We start from the raw sequence: 16,350 nt of genomic DNA, 5'->3' as shown, positions 1-16,350 counted from the left end.
CGCCCCAGTCTCTGACCGGGCCGAGTGCCGCGGCTCGGCCCGCCGCCGCCTCGCCTCCACGGCTGGGCCAGACCCACCGCCTCTCTCCCCCCACCCCAGTTTCCGGCGGCATGCCGCCACGGGTGGGCCCACCGCCGGGCTGAGAGCCGCCGCCAGCGGGGCCGCCGAGAGCCGCCGCCGCCGCCAGCGAGGGCCGCCGAGAGCCGCTGCCGCCGGCGGGGGCCACCGAGAGCCACCACCGCCATCTGTCGGGCCTGCCAACCCCCACCCCAGTATCGGGCCCGCCGCGCTGCCGCCTCCACGCTCCTCGGCCTGTCCTCCCTGTCGCTGCCAGGCCGGCCTGCCAGCGGCCATGGCCGCCGCCGCTGTTCTCCTGGTTGCGCCTTACCCAATCAGGCGCCCCCGCAGCCCAGCCAATCAGCTGGGCTGCCAGGACGCACGTTCGAAAGGCACACCCAGGAGAATTAAATATATAGATAAGAACAGCCCTGCTGGATTAGGCCCAAGATCTTTCTAGTCCCGCATCCTGTTTCACATAGTTGCCCACCAGATGAAGCCCTCAGAGAAGCCAGCAGGCAAGAGCTGAGGGCATGCCCTCTTGCCTATTGTTGCTCCCCTGCAACTGGTATTTAGAGGCATCTTGCTTGTTAGTCTGGAGGAGGGCTATAGCCCTCAGACTAGTAGTCATTGATAGTCCTGTCCTCCATGAATTTGTCTAAACCTCTCTTAAAGCCATCCAGGCTGGTGGCTGTCACCACATCTTGTGGCAGAGAATTCCACTGGTTAATTATGCCTTGTGTAAAAAAGTACTTCCTTTTGTCGGTCCTACATTTCTTGAAAATCATGGCATGACCCCCGGTTCCAGTGCTATGAGAGAGGGAGAAAAATTAATCTCTTATCAACTTTCTGTACAACATGCATGAGTTTATAGACATCTATCATGTCTCCTCTTAGTTGTCTTTTTTCTAAACTAAAAAGCCCCAGGTGGTGTAGCCTTGCCTCCCAAGGAAGGTGCTCCAGGCCCCTGAACATCTTGGTTGCCCTCTTCTGCACCTTCTTCAGATCTATAATGTCCTTTCTGAGGTATGGTGACCAGAACTGTACACAGTACTCCAAATGTGGCTGCACCATAGTTTTGTAAAAGGTAAAGTGTGCCGTCAAGTCAGTTTCGACTCCTGGCGCCCACAGAGCCCTGTGGTTTTCTTTGGTAGTATACAGGAAGGGTTTACCATTGACATCTCCCACGCAGTAGCAGATGATGCCTTTCAGCATCTTCCTATTTCACTGCTGCCTAATATAGTAGCAGTGGGGATTCGAACCGGCAACCTTCTGCTTGTTAGTCAAGCATTTCCCAGTAGCAGTTTCATTTTCAATCCCCTTCCTAATGATTCTGAGCACTGAGTTGGCCTTTTTCACAGCTGCTGCACATTGACATGACACTTCCAACGAGCTGACCACTACGAACCCAAGATCCCTCTCCTGATCATTCACCGACAGCTCAGACCCCTTCAGCATACACATTAAGTTAGGTTTTTTTGCCCCAATAGGCATCACTTTACACTTGCTAATATTGAACCACATTTGCCATTCAGGAACCAAATTAATGGGTTCCTATTGTAATACAAATGAAAGCAAGAAAGGAAGGCAGTTGCCTTCTGTGTACATTTTGCAGATAAAAGCTGTAATATGAATGCTTACATACCATCTATAAATGATGCTGTGCTGGTTAATTTTATATTCAGTAATTGGTTCCCAAGTACAAAATGTAACTTATGATGTGGCCATGATATTTATCTATCATATTTCTATGCTGCCTGATACAAACCTCTCTAGAAGGTGTACACATTAAAACACAACAAATATTAAAACAATATGAAACAGTTAAAATTCACAAAACACAGATCACAGATAAAAACACATTAAATTTAAAATATTTCAGTTAGCCTTATGCTGTAAGGCTATAACCATAATAAAGATTGATTGCAGTTAGCCTGAAAAAACAGTTATGTCTTGAGGATCTTCCTGAAAACAAACAGAGAAGAGGATTCTCTTATTTAAATAGGGAGCATATTCCAAAGTCCTGGGGCAGCCACAGAGAAGGCCCGGTCCTACAAGCCAGCAACAAACCATAACCAGACCTCTCCAGATGATCTTAGTAGGCGACAGGGTTCATGACAAAGAAGGTACTCTCTTGAATACCCTGGACCCAAGCTGTTAAGGGTTTTGTAGGTAATAAAATCTTTCAAAATCAGTGTTATATGGCCCCTTCGAGTTGTCTTTGAGACCAATCTGGCTGCCTCATTCTGTTCCAATTGTAATTTCCAAACTACGTACAAAGGCAGTCCTATGTTGAGTGCATTACAGTAGTCACGCCTGAGGTTACCAGCATATGCACCATTGTTTTGAGGTCATTTGCCTCCAGAAATGGTCATACCTGATGTATCAGTCAAAGCTTATAAAAAGCACTCCTGGCCATCACCTCAACCTGAGAAACCAGAGAGAGTTTGGCATCCAGCAGCACTCCCAAGCTATGTACCTTTCAGGGGGAGTGTAACCCCATCCAGTACAGGCAGATCTAAACCAGCTCTTGGGTCCCAACCACCCACCTACCCAGTCAGAACTTCTGTCTTATTTGAATTCAACCTCAGTTTGTTATCCCTCATCCAGCCCATTACTGCCTCTAGGCAGGCATTTAGAGAAGTTCTGCCATTTCCTGATGAAGTTAGTATGGAGAAATCGATCTGGATGTCATCAACAAATCCAGTCCTGATTTTCCCCCATCTTGATCCCAAATTAAATGGACACTAAAGAGATTACTCAAAAGGATTATCATTGTCACTTCACCTAAGATAATCCTTCCAAAGAGCAGGAGAACTCAAGCTGTATATCCATGCTCATTGATACCATGATCATAATCACTAATTTCTCAGTATGATTTTAGGGTTTTCAGCTGCCGAATCTCTGTATTCAGGCAGCAAAAACCAACAACTTAGGTCTTTTTCAGGTTACTGCTATTTGGGGTGTGCAGAAGACTCTATAGTGAATGTGGTGTACTTGGATCTTCAAAAAGCTATTTACATTGTTCCTCTTAAATTTTCAGAAGAAACTTAGCAGCCATGCAAAAAGAAAGAAAAAAACCTTTTGTGGATTGGGCATTGGCTGACAGTCAGGAAAAAAAAGGGCAGGAATAAAATTTTCACATTGGAGAAAATGAACACATTTCATAATAGGTAGAATGGGGCCCCTGGGAAGAAATGTTTCTTAGCATTTACACAAGGTTTCATGGTAGGAATTATTAGTAAAGTGGCAATGGAACTAATTTTCCTACACTTGTAAAAAGCACTTTATTAATCACATAGTGGGGCCATGTAGACCTCACTTGTACAAGTTTATGTACCAAAAATACTCTGAAATTTTATTTATTGGCGGATATGATGGGCACCATGGGCAGTTCTGCACTGCCTACACTACTGCAGGTGACTAAAACACCAGCATTATTGCACAAGAGTGCTTTTACACAAATATACAACATGGTCTTTGCACAATGCTATGGCCATTGAAAACAATGGCCATAAAAACCACAGGATGTTCTGGTTCAAGCATTTACTTTGATACCCTATGGGGGTAGCAGGAGAAGAAGCGTGCAAAACAGGAAGAGTGTAAAAATGTTCCCAAGCTCACCACACCGGAGGGTGGGAGAGAGGTAGTAAACTTGGAGCAGCCCTGTGACCAGTGAAATGCAATGTATAAAAAATGCCAAGTAACACACACCAGAAAATACTAAGCCAAAATAAAAATATAAATCAATTAATTTTGATTTTGCTATAATTGCTTGGGAAAAAGCTCTTGTATTATTTATTTATTTATTTGATTTATTTGATTTATATACCACCCTTCCAGGAATGGAGTTTACATTAAAAAAACAATTAAAAACAAAACTATAAAAACAGCATAAAACTAATTAACAATTACAACATTTAAACAGTTAAAAACCCTGGAGAACCAGGCTGAACATTTATATAACATAAGAACAGCCCTATTGGATCAGGCCCAAGGCCCATCTAGTCCCACATCCTGTTTCACACAGTGGCCCTCCAGATGCTGCTGGAAGCCACAGGCAGGAGTTGAGGGCATGCCCTCTCGCCTGCTGTTACTCCTCGGCAACTGGTACTTAGAGGCATCCTGCCTTTGAGGCTGGAGGTGGCCTATAGTAGCTGATGATACCAACTAGTAGCCGATGATAGACCTCTCCTCCATGAAGTTAATCAAACCCTTCTTAAAGCCATCCAGGTTGTTGGCCGTCACCACATGTTGTGGCAGAGAATTCCACAAGTTGATATGTGTTGTGTGAAAAAGTACTTTCATTTGTGGGTCCTAGATTTCCTGGCAATCAGTTTCATGGGATGACCCCTAGTTATAGTGTTATGTGAGAGGGAGAAGAATTTCTCTCTAACCACTTTCTCCACACTATGCATGGTTTTATAGACCTCTATCATGTCTCCCCGCAGTTGTCTTTTTTCTAAACTAAATTGCCGCAGGTGTTGTAGCCTTGCCTCATAAGAAAGGTGCTCTAGGCCCCTGATCATCTTGGTTGCCCTCTTCTGCACATTTTCCAGTTCTACAATGTCCTTTTTTAGATGTGGTGACCAGAACTGTACGTAGTACTCCAGGTGTGGCCGCCGCACAACAGTTTTGTATAAGGGCATTATAATATTAGCTGTTTAATTTTCAATCCCCTTCCTAATGATCTCTAGCATGGAACTGGCCTTTTTCACAGCTGCCGCACATTGAGATGACACTTTCAATGAGTTGTCCACCACGACCCCCAGATCCCTCTCCTGGTCAGTCACCGACAGCTCAAATCCCATCAACATATACTTGAAGTTGGGGTTTTTCACCCCAATGTGCATCACTTTACACTTGCCAATACTGAACCGCATTTGGCACTTTGTTGCCCACTCACCCAGTTTGGAGAGATCCTTTTGGAGCTCCTCACAATCCGTTTTGGATTTCACTATCCGAAAGAGTTTGGTATCATCTGCAAATTTGGCCACCTTGCTGCTTGCCCCTACTTCTAGATAATTTATGAATAAATTACAAAGCACCAGTCCCAGTACAGATCCCTGGGGGACCCCACTTCTTACTTTCCTCCATTGTGAAAACTCTCCATTTATACCTACCCTCTGTTTCCTGTCTTTCAACCAGTAAGCAATCCACACATGTACTTGTCCCCTTATCCCATGACTGCTAAGTTTCCTCAGGAGTCTTTGATGAGGAACTTTGTCAAAAGCTTTTTGGAAGTCCAGATTTACAGCAGTTAAAAACAGTTTACAACAAATAAAGAATCCTGAAAGGCAAGGCCAAACAGATAGTTTTTATTAATTAATTAATTTATTATTTATTTGATTTGTATACTGCCCTTCCAAAATGGCTCAGGGCTGTTTAAGGGCTCTCCGGAAGGCCAGCAATGAATTCAGGTTACGGATTTCTCCTGGGAATGCATTTCACAGCCCAGGGCAGCTACAGAGAAGGCCCGCCTCTGAGTTGCCACCAGACAAACCGGCAGTAACTATAGACAGACCTTCTCAGATGACCTTAACGTGTGGTGGGGATCATGTGGAAGAAGGCGCTCTCTAAGATAACTTGGACCAAACCATTCAGGGCTTTAAAGGTAATAACCAAAACTTTGTATTTTGCCCGGAAACATATCGGCAGCCAGTGTAAAGAAAGCTTGCCAACAATGTAAGGCTCTGTGACATATTTCTGATCCTACAAAGCAATCTTCGAGGAAGGATAGCACTCCCAACTCTAATGACTCTTATGCTCAGGGAGAGTGGCACGAGGCCTCGTGGTGCATTCCTGCAGTCCCTCCTTACCTGTATGCTTTGTTAGTCAGGATGTCAGCCAGTTATGTTGTGAAGGGAAGCATCAAGCATCATGATGCTATTTTATAAAGTCTATGTATGGTGCATCCACATTTGGAATATTGTACACATTTCTGTATGTCCACCTCAAAGTGGATGCAGTACGGCTGGAGAAGGTACAGAAATGGCCAACTAAAGTATGCAGGATTGAGGTAGATCATCTTCTTTAAACTTAAAACTCTTAGGACTAAATCAACAAACAAATAAATAATAGCAACATTATATTTAAAGGGCTTCTCCTAACTCTATACATTTCTTTGTGATTGCTCTGTTTAAATGATTGTCTTATCTTGCATTTCTATTATTTTAGAGGTTGTGTTTTACTGTGTTAATTGTGTTGTAAGTCTCAGTGAATTCATTTATGAAGAATGGCAGCATATAAATCTTTTAAATAAATAAAATCATTAGTAGTGCAAAAAGTGTGAATAAAAAAAGCTTTTACATAACACGCAGGTAACCTCTGAATCTCCTTCCCACAAGATGCTTTGATAGCCATTAGGACAGCATCTTTACTACTACTACTACTACATAAAGAATATGTCTATCAGTTGTTACTAGCCCAAACACCCAGCCATTTGATACCTAGAGTGAAGGATTAACAACAGAAGATGAGAATGTTAGCACCACTCTTACACACATGCTGTATGCTAATATAATGCCTTGGTGTTTCAGGATGTCATTTCAATAATATAATTTAGAGATGGAAGAGATTTTCTAGTAACAAAATCCCCTGCTCAGAACAGGAAACTGAGGGAGCAGTTAGTTTCCCTAATGCAAAAAATCTGATCTCAAATTTTAGGTTGATTCGTTGGTTAAAGCCTTTGGAATAACTCTTCTGGTGACTATGTATTTTCCCCACCAAACAGCTGGTGTTTTTTATCTGATCAGTTAGCTAAGTGCTGTCTATCTAGCATATTTAGTATGTTCTCTTTTAGGGAACAGGATTCCATTTCGTTCAGATCTATAATTAGCAATACCACACACAGAGAGCACTGTGCTTTCCAAAAAAATTAATATGGCCCTAGAGAATGGACACAAGAACCTGGGTTCTACTACTAACTCTCCCACTGTCTTAATCTTGGACAGATCCCTACATTTCCAGTGTCCAGCTTTGCCACCAATAACACAGAAATATTTCAGCTTTATGAGAACACACACAATGGCAGACTAGAATATCTAGCAGAGGATTCTGCCTTTAACTGTGACCAAGACCTGAACAACCAAGATGAACAACTGTTTTGTTTAGTGCTTATCATTTAAATACCAATTCTAAATTTTAAAATGATTTACATTCTTTATTGTACTTGCCTTGTGTAATAGGCCATTCATCTCCATTTACAGCCTTTACAGTTCAGAGGCTGTGCATGAAATAATCATTTGTCAATGACTATATCACTGTAGCTAAATTATCCATTGATGGAGCAATATTCCATTATAGTGAATCTTTTTTAAAAAACATCTATTATACTTTTGGGCTTCACAGAACTCCATGACAATTAATTTTGAGGGGAAAGTACAATGCATGTAAAAGTACTTAAATTCCCTTTGGAATGCTGATTAATTTTGTTGTTTCCTGCTTCTTTGATTAAATAACTGTAAACTTAAAGAAAATATGCCTTTAAGAACAAATGCTTTGCATGCTGAGGCATTCCCTATTATGTTTGAACAGGATTCCTCTCACAGATGGAGGATAGGAAGAAGAAAGTATGTGCAGGCCTTTGCATCACATCAATAATTTTATGTTATTTAATTATAAGTCAATTTATATTCCAAATCTTTGGCCCTAAGAAAGGCCCTCAGAGCATATATAAAGCATAATTCAAATTAAGAATACAAACAATAATACAATAAAACTGATTCAGCAGCAACAATACCAGACAGGAATTTTAAAGCAGCAAAGAAAACTAAAAAGCAGTCACAATACCCAGGGAAAGCACTCCTGACCGAGGTTGTTTTAACTTGCCACATTTATACACAATATGAGGGGGGTCTGCAGGACCTCCCAAGGCAGTGAATCCTATAGTCTGGGCACTGCTTGCTTATATATTAGTAATGTAGGGCTATATTACTGGATTTTTAGCAGTGCAGACAGAGTTACTCGCCACATATGGAAGTCTCCCATCTCATGAAAGCCACTGCACAATTCTAGTCCTGTTTATGGGTGTCTTTTTCTAGTTCTACACTATTTTTTTGAAATGATGCTTTCAAAACTCCACATAGATCTAAGGCATAAGCGCATGTACATTTTATCTGCACTGCACTACAACATGAGTTTTGAAATTTTTCTCTTTCCCAATTAATGTTGAACATTTTGTTGAGCATTATTATCACAGAAGCACACATTATGCCAATCTCTTTAGTGGAAAACCCCATAATGTGCTTTTCCAAAGCACCTCATAGCTGAGGCTGAATTGCACATGGTAAATGATTACATCATACATTATATTATATTATTTATTTATTTATTTATTTATTTACACAGTCAGACAAGTGTTATAGACTGTTGTTATTATTATTATTACATTTATATCCCGCTCTTCCTCCAAGGAGCCCAGAGCAGTGTACCACATACTTGAGTTTCTCTTTCACAACAACCCTATGAAGTAGGTTAGGCTGAGGGAGAAGTGACTGGCCCAGAGTCACCCAGCAAGTCTCATGGCTGGATGGGGATTTGAACTCGCGTCTCCTCAGTCCTAGTCCAGCACTCTAACCACCACACCACGCTGGCTCCTGTAGATACACATGTCTCTGTATACCTGGTGACATTCTCAAATGATTCATGAATACTGCTGAAGTTTTGTTTTTATCATATTATAATGAGCATTTCCTGTCACACCATTCTGCTTGGGTGTGAGTATTCTTTACGTCAAGTGTCTACTATATTCTAGGTAAATATTATTAATTTATTCTTCTATAGTTTCTACCAATGCTCTATGGCACCTTTTCACAGCTATCCTGCATGCAATTAGGCTGTTTAAATTCCATTTCCTTCAATGGGATATAAGTAGCTTGTGTGTAGAACAACAGCCTTTGCCAATGCCTGGTACCAAGGGCCGAGATTCAATCCCTCTGCCCTATGAGTAAGCAAAATGTATTCTCAGGCATGTTTGGGAGAGGGGGTGGTTTTTGCTTCCAGCCCCACAAGTCTCATGGAGTGGCACTCTAGAAAACCCTCTGGCCCTGGGGGTGATGAAACATTTTGAGGGGCATCAAGGAAGGGAAGAGCTGAAAAATCCTCAGGTGGATATCGGATTGTGGTTCTTCAGATCCTACCCAAATTTGAGTTTATTACTTATGTAATTTAGATTTATACCCCATCTTCTTGCAGATGTCTCAAGGTGGCTAATAAGCACAATAAAACTTAAAACAATAAAAAATGACAACAAAGGAGATTTTTTTTAATCCTGATGACAAGTCAGCACTTCAAAGCCTATAAAAGCAATGAAGCAGTTAAAAAGGGAGCCAGATGTCATAAAAAGGCAATGCTGCCATTAAAACTCAAGAAAACAGGACAGATTTCACTTTGAGCCTAAAACATAGTATTGGCAGCACCAGGCAAACATGCTAGGAAGAGAGCTCCACAATCTGGACACCGCTACTAAAAAGGCCCTCTCACTGGTAACCACCCACCTAACCTCAGAAGGCAGGACACCCAGAGAAAGGCCTCCAAAAAAGCTCTTAAGTGATAGGCAGTGATATATTTGCAAATTCAGGCGCTCTCTGTGACATCCCCCATGGCCATGCCCACCCCAACAGCCAGAGAAGCTGAGAAGCACCAGCGCTCCGTCCCTGCACGTCCCCACTTCACTACACCTCTGGTGCTAGGCATGCTTGTATGGGAGAAGGTGGTCCTTCAGATCCTGCTAATTACCCTGTAGCCTGAACTTTACCTCTGGAATCTTTTCCACCACCCCTTCTTCCTTCATCTTTAAAGAAATCAGTGATATGTTAATATATATCTGCGCTATTCTCTGGAATAATGGAAGGGCATCACAGGAATTTAATTACCACAATTAGTATATCTGCAATGATAGATTAATTTTCTTAGATCTTATAGGTATCTTCTGGCTCTTAAGAATTATTGTTTTTAATGTTATTGAACAATGATGCACAACTTGATTTTCTATTAAAAAAAAACTCAGTTTGTGTGTCATTGACTAAACACAAATACTTGGAAGTATTTTTAAATCTGTAGATTTTTACAGATCTGTAGGAGAGGCCCTCTTGGTAGTGCCACCATTGTCCTCAGTTAAAGGGGTAGGGGCACGTGAGAGGGCTTTCTCTGTGGTGGCCCTTAGGTTGTGGAATGCCCTCCCCGTGAGGTGCGCTAAGCTCCAACATTGTGTACATTCAGGAGAATGGTGAAGAGAATGGCGAAGATGCTCCTCTTTACCCAGGCCTTTGACTAGAGTTGTAGTGGTTCTTCCCTGATCAGGCACTGTATTTTTTACTATTTTTTTTTAATTTTATGATGTTGAATTTTAATTATGTTTTATATTGGTTTTATTGTAACCCACTCTGAGACCTTTGGGTATAGGGCAGACTAGAGATGTAAATAGATAGATAGATAGATAGATAGATAGATAGATAGATAGATAGATAGATAGATAGATAGATAATGAAATGTACATAGTAGTTGACATACAGACTAGTGCCATACTGGCACAACAATGTTTTCTGTTGCATGAAGGAAGGCATGATTTTCATCAATCCTCCTTCCTTCTGCAGTCATCTGTGTCACCCAAAAGTATATCCTTGAGGGCTGGCAGACTCTCAGAGATATATTTCCAGGAGGCAAAGGCAGTTGCAGAGGGAAGGTGGGGGAAATTGTCACCCTCGCATGACAGAAAAAACGGTTGTGCCAGTACCGCACGGCATTAATCTGTGGAAAGATTCAACCACACCAAAGAGATGGTCACTTTTCAGATCCTAACACTTAGGAGAGTTCAGGCAAATGACATACACTGAGGTGACATCCGTCTCTGTATAAAAATGCTAACAAAGAAATACATAAGTCACACTGATTTTAATTACAACATGTATTTAGAGGTATAAAGCTGATCCTAGTATACAAGTAGCAATTCTCTAGGTGAATATGCTAACTGAAAAAAGGGGGATTATTCCAATTACCATGCAACTGCTTTTAGGAGTGTACTTGCTAGAGGTTGCTGATTTTTACCCACAATAGGTAAAACAGCAGAGCACTAAGGAATGAGCACACACTCCAGTTACAGAGTAGGTAGCAGAGGATGGTTTGGATATTGCAGCTATTTAGAGAAAACACACGGAGATCCTTGTATGACTAAACACTAAATATTTATTGGTTAAATACACTTAGATAGGAAAGACCTACATCTAATCTAAAGGACTACATAATGGATAGGTGAGAGAGAGAGAGAGAGAGAGAGAGAGAGAGAGAGAGATGTTTCCATCTGCTCTCTAGGAGGAAAGGAAGGATTGTGACTCAGCACAGGAAGTGCTGCAGAGTCAGTTCAGGGGTCATACAGTAGGGACAGATAGGGAGACCCTTACTCATTGTCTCTACTCCCAGTGCCCCTAGTGGTCATTAGGACAGTTGGTGCAAAAGGTCGATGCACTGGAAGTTCATCTCCAACAGTACTATAGTGCTATAATGAAACCTTCCTGTTGGGACCCCACCAAGGCTTACCTGACTTGGTGGGGCCTGATGATAGAGCCAGTGGCAACCTGCCAACTCGGGTTGGGGAAACCCTCAACACCAGTGCAGACATTCCCTGCTGGGGCAGAGCAAGCCCAACATGCTCCTAGCAGCACTAGGACCTGGAGGGGGGTGGCGGCTGGCAGGAGATAGTGGACACAAATTGCCTGACACCCTTGCCAGGCTGCCGCCGCTGCCCCAGACACCAACCAGGAGGAGCAGAAGAGAAGGGAGAAGCTACAGGCCACCAGGGATTCAAGAAGGCAAAGAGTGTGTTTTGAGGCGTGGTTTTGAGGGCTTTTGTGGATGTATAGAGCTATTAAAGGAAAGTGGATGCCACTGATGAAGGGTAGCTGTGGAAGGACAGGGAACTCGGATCCTCTAGGTGAGAGGTGGAGTGACTACCACAAGCCACTAGCTGGAGGAGGAAAAGGATGCCAGAACCCCCTCCTCAACACTCTGAGGCACCTAACACGGCTCCCAGGTGCTCACACTTCCGTTCTTTACAGCATATGATGAAAAATAAATGGAATAAATAGAATGAATGTGAGTAAAGAAGTAGGTGCAATTATTTTAACTTAACATTTAGGGAAATTTATGGACACAAACTAGACCTAATCTAGATATGGAACTGAAATTGAATTCAGTTTTAACAAACTTGTTCAGCTCACATAAGTCCAAAATTAGACGAAGCCTGCCGTCATGTTTAGGGACCTGGAAATATCTCAAATAAAAACCAGCATGCATCGAGGAATGAGGAACTGGTTCTATGGCATCTTTTTGGAGCAATGAAGAAACTTCTTCAAGAATAGGAGCTGAGTGGGTGTATTTTAAGCCCGCATGGGCAGGCAGAGAGCCAAATTTAATAGCATAGCCACTGGCCACTATACACAACACCCATGCATCGGATGTCACTTGATGCCAGGAAGGGAGGTAGGGAGCGAGATGGGTACCATATGAGGAGAGGATGAGTGACATTTCCAGGTCCAACATATTAGAAGGACTGCTTAGCTTGGTCCTGGGACTTGGGCTTTGACTGCTGGCCCTTTTGGCATTGGTGGAAAGGACATCTGCCATAAGTCCTGGAACCTCTAATAATTGCCCCAATCTTGAGATAAGTGAGCTTGACACCTTTGCTTGAAAGCAGGGTGATACCTCTCTGGTAAGAGGCCTGCTGAGATTGAGTAAAGGTACTTGTATTATAATGTGCCTTTTTAAGCTTTTCCATAGTCTCATCTGTGTCCTTAGAAAACAGGCCCTCTCCATCAAATGGAAGATTTTCAATCTTCTCTTTCATATTTTGTTCCAATGGAGTAGAGCGCAGCCAAGTATGGCGCCGGAGCACAATAGAACCAGCAAATACTTTGGATTCAGTTTCAGTTAGGTGCTTGGTGGTACCCAGCTGCTGCATTATGAGGTTGCCAGATTTTGACAAGGTGGTCATGAACCTGCTTTTAAAGGGTTCAGGCAGAGTAGAGGCCTGTTCTTTCAAGCCATCCCACAGAGTTTGTTGACAACTGGCCATACAGGCCAAGTAATTGGCCACTGAGTGAAATACACACACTAGTATTGTGCGTGTCCCCTAGGCACAGAAGACAGTCAAAGTGCCCATAACTGGAGGGCATCATGCCCTTACAAGTAATAATAATTATTTATTTATTATTTATTTGATTTCGATTTGCACTTTCAATTTCAAAGTTGCACATCTTTTAAAGCTTTTAGAGGACGACATGTCGAGAAAACAATCCAAGTCAGCCAGGAAATCAGAGATAAAAAGCCAAAACCAGAGGGAAAAGATAAGCCAAGTCCACTGTTTCATCTGAGCTGCGCAGCTGCACACATACACACACCCTCCATGCCGCCCCTCGCACAGAGATCCTTCAGAGCCGTTCACTCGCCCTGGCCATCCCTCCCAGAAAGTGCAACTTCATCTGTGGCTGCTGCTTTCCCTGTGCTGCCTTCCCCCTATTGCCTCAGATTCCAATTCTAGAGTCCAGTCCTTGCCTGGCTCCTGGCTGTTTTTCTCTCCCACCCCCTCTGACTCTCCCTGCCCGCCGCTCGGACTCTTGTGCGGGGAATCGGCTCATTCCTCCCTTTGAGAGTCCTGTTCGCTGCCACTGCCAGGGCATCAAGCCCACCAGTTGTCATGGGCATGCTGGAAGACTCCGAGGAGGAGTTGGAGGAGGAGACAGAGCTGACAGCAGAGGAGGGTGGGCAAGGACCAGAAGCTGCAAAGGAGAGTGGGTCCAAGTGGGACTCTGGACTGTGTTGACTTTGCCTGTGGATTTCACTTTGGACTCTGTTGCATTTATTGGATTGACTCAGACTGGACCTGGTTTGGAGAATTTATTCCTGTTAGACTTTGCTGTTCTACTTCTGCCTCTGTTATGCTACGTCTGGCATAACATTTACGATTAAGATTTACGACACGAGGCTGCAGCAGTGAACAGGACTCTCGGTGGGAGCCAACCAACCCCCGCACAAGAGCCTGAGCTGCGGGCAGGAAGAAACAGAGGCATGGGCTCCCGCATCAAGACTGATCATTCAGTGTTCTGCCCTAGATCTTTACTGCCATTTCCTTTTGCCAAAGAGGCTGTTCTAGACAATGACTGCCAGGCTGAGCTGGAAACCATAACTCTATCTCGCCTCCAGAGATTTGTCCCTTCCAAATTTTGCTTTCGTAGCAAGTTGATTTTAAATGTAAATGTGTCAATATTTGAATGTTTGTCTTTTTCTACCAGTATAGTTCTTTAAATTTCTACCACTAAAGGCTGGGCTCCAAGAGCCCATGCTTCTGCTTCTCCCTACCCACCGCTCGGGCTCTTGTGAGGTGGAATCTGCTCCCTCCTCCCTCTGAGAGTCCCGTTTGCTGCCACCGCCAAGGCATCGAGCCCACCAGTGTGTGAAGACATGGGTAAAAAGAATACTAGGAAGTTACTGCTAGTCCATTGAAATATTGTGGATAGTTGTCATCCTATTGCCAGAAAGGTTACTGCAGAATAAATGAGGGTTGATTTAAAAGGTATGAGCAATATATTTCAATAAATATGAATGGCACGAATGCCTTGTATTTTTCTACTGAATCTATTGTATATTGGTAGTTCTGCACAGTATCCTGTTACTGTATGGAACAATAGGTACTTAAGGAAAGAGACAGATTTTGTTCATATTACTAGTTTGAGCTTTAAAAATAGTTTTGCTATAGAAAATGCACATTCTTTACATAACAGCTAACAATGAATATTTAAAACTTTACATTTCTTTCCATGGTTTTATTTTAAGTCCAGCACTATCAAAACTGTAGGAATTCTATACTATAACCCATGCTATATAATAATCTGATGGCTATTTGAAAAGAAATATATATTAGCTAATTAATTCACAAATTCAGAGGTTCCAAGTCACTCCAAAGGTCTCTTTCCAGAGGTTTTTCACTATTCAGTAAAGAAGATACTGCATTGCCAGCCTATGTGACTTTTAAGCTTCATAATTTTATAATTCCCATATATGTTAGATTTACTAATGGGAGCAATCAGCACCCTGTTCAGAAGATGCTGTGCTTTAAAACAAGATTTAAGCAAAACCTCTCTGAAAGAAAAATAGAAGTTGAATTGTAGCAGGGAGGAGGCGGTGACAGCTCCCCCCAGCAGAATGTCAAGGTAGGGGGCGGAGGGAGACTTTGTGCGGCACATTAATTCTGTGTGTGTGTGTGTGTGTGTGTGTGTGTGTGTGAGAGAGAGAGAGAGAGAGAGAGAGAGAGTTATGTGCACATACTGCCTTGATACTGCCACCCAGAACAAAACTCTTTCCGCTCACTGATGATAAAAAATAGAGGGAACACTGGCCGAGTCCAAGTCAGAAACCAGATAAATCAGTCAAAGTAGTCTAGATAGAGTCAGGTAAACAGTCCAAGTCAAACCAAAGTCATCAAAAACATAATTTTTCTCACAGAAACGAGGGAATAACTGGAGCCTTCCCGAGGCCTTGCAAGCAGCAGACAAGAAGGAATTGAAGAGGGAGGCACTCTACAGCCGACTTTCTAGGCTCCAATATCACTGCGCCTTAAAAGGCCACTGAGCGCCTAAACGGAGCTAGAGAATTCTTCTGAGGTCCTCCTGTGTAAGCGGAGGACCCAGTTGTGAGTGACCATGGATCCCTACAGAGATCTCTTTCTTCCTCCCCCTGCTTCATACTATTTTGCCTTTTTAGAATCCCTTTGGACTCTAGCTTTAGTTTTCAGCAAATCTCAGAACTCTGGGCTTTCTACTGAGCTTAGAGCACAGGACTCAGGGCATCTGTAAGTACCTTAAAGTGGTGTTGTTGCCACACTGTAGGGGAGAGCACACGCTTCCTGTATTTAGCACATACCTAAGTAATGCAATATTTTGCCATATTAACTTTGATATAAACATGTATAATGTTATGTATATGACTAAATACAGTGGGCAGTTTTCAGACTAAATCCCATTGAAATTAATGGGATTTGGCTTAGTCATGACTAATTTGTCTCATTGATTTAAATAGTGTTTAGTTATAACTAACTAGTTTGGATGCTGCCTTAAAGTTTTATGTCCAGTAGAGTATATACAATGCTAGACATGACTTCCAGGCAGACACCAACAATGGGCAACAATAAATGAAATTTCAAGAAAACTGCAACTAGAATTAAAAAATAATAATACATAATTAATAACAACAACTTTATTTGTATGGCCATCCCATAACAATTGTTCTCTGGGTGGCTTACAA

General features: G+C 42.6%; 1 protein-coding gene across 8 annotated transcripts in view; it reads right to left on the bottom strand.

The window, feature by feature from the left end:
- CCDC57 (coiled-coil domain containing 57) overlaps window positions 1-16,350 on the bottom strand; it is a 137,549-nt gene that overhangs the window by 82,601 nt on the left and 38,598 nt on the right. The window lies entirely within an intron of this gene.

This window comes from Hemicordylus capensis, chromosome 2 (assembly GCF_027244095.1).
Source record: "Hemicordylus capensis ecotype Gifberg chromosome 2, rHemCap1.1.pri, whole genome shotgun sequence".
Classification (NCBI taxonomy): domain Eukaryota; kingdom Metazoa; phylum Chordata; class Lepidosauria; order Squamata; family Cordylidae; genus Hemicordylus; species Hemicordylus capensis.
Note: the sequence above shows the minus strand (reverse complement) of the source record. Positions and strands in the feature narration are given on the sequence as shown.